Here is a 795-nt window from a genome sequence, read left to right on the forward strand (position 1 = left end):
TCCCGGCCAGACGATCGGCTGACAAGAACAAATGATTGGAAAGGAAATAAAAGGACAAAACAAATCCCTCTTCAGGAAAGAATATGCATCAAGCTTGGTGCGAAACGAGACATACCCAGGGTAACGTTGCTAGCCAATGGAACAACAACAGTATCTTGCTGAATCACATCGAAGTTGTCATCCACTGATTCGACGCTGGGCAACTCGTAGGCCGAGTTAGGCGAGAGCTCTTGAACGTCCAGATACTCCAAATATGTGTCGTTTTTTATCAAAGACAGCCGCGAGCGATTGGACAGATAGATATGAGGCGCAATTGAATCTAAAGACAAAGGTTGATGCACGAGCAGGGCCGGTAAGGGATGCGCTGGGAGAAAGCTGTCTACGGATAACGGGACAAGATGTGTTCGTGGGACCCACTGACCCAAGCAGCGACTGCGATTAGCATTGGGCGCGAGGCCCACAGGGCAAGCTACACACTCGCTCATGCTTGACGCGTCTCGATAGTCGGCTCCTGTACACGGCACACACGACGCTTGATTTCCTGACGGCTCCGTGCCATCCGCACATACGACACATGCGCTCATTCCAGCCGAGCGATAGCTACCAGCGACACACGTGTCACAGCCACTGCGCTCCGAGTTGGGGTCTGACCCCACGGCACAGGCTGCACACTGGTCCATGCTCGATGCATCACGATACCCGGCTCCTGAACACGGCACGCACGACGCTTGGTCGCCTGACGGCTCGGTGCCGTCCGCGCACACGGCACACTCGTTCATTCCAGCCGAGCGATAA

This window comes from Monosiga brevicollis, genomic scaffold, assembly GCF_000002865.3.
Source record: "Monosiga brevicollis MX1 MONBRscaffold_17 genomic scaffold, whole genome shotgun sequence".
Taxonomy (NCBI): domain Eukaryota; class Choanoflagellata; order Craspedida; family Salpingoecidae; genus Monosiga; species Monosiga brevicollis.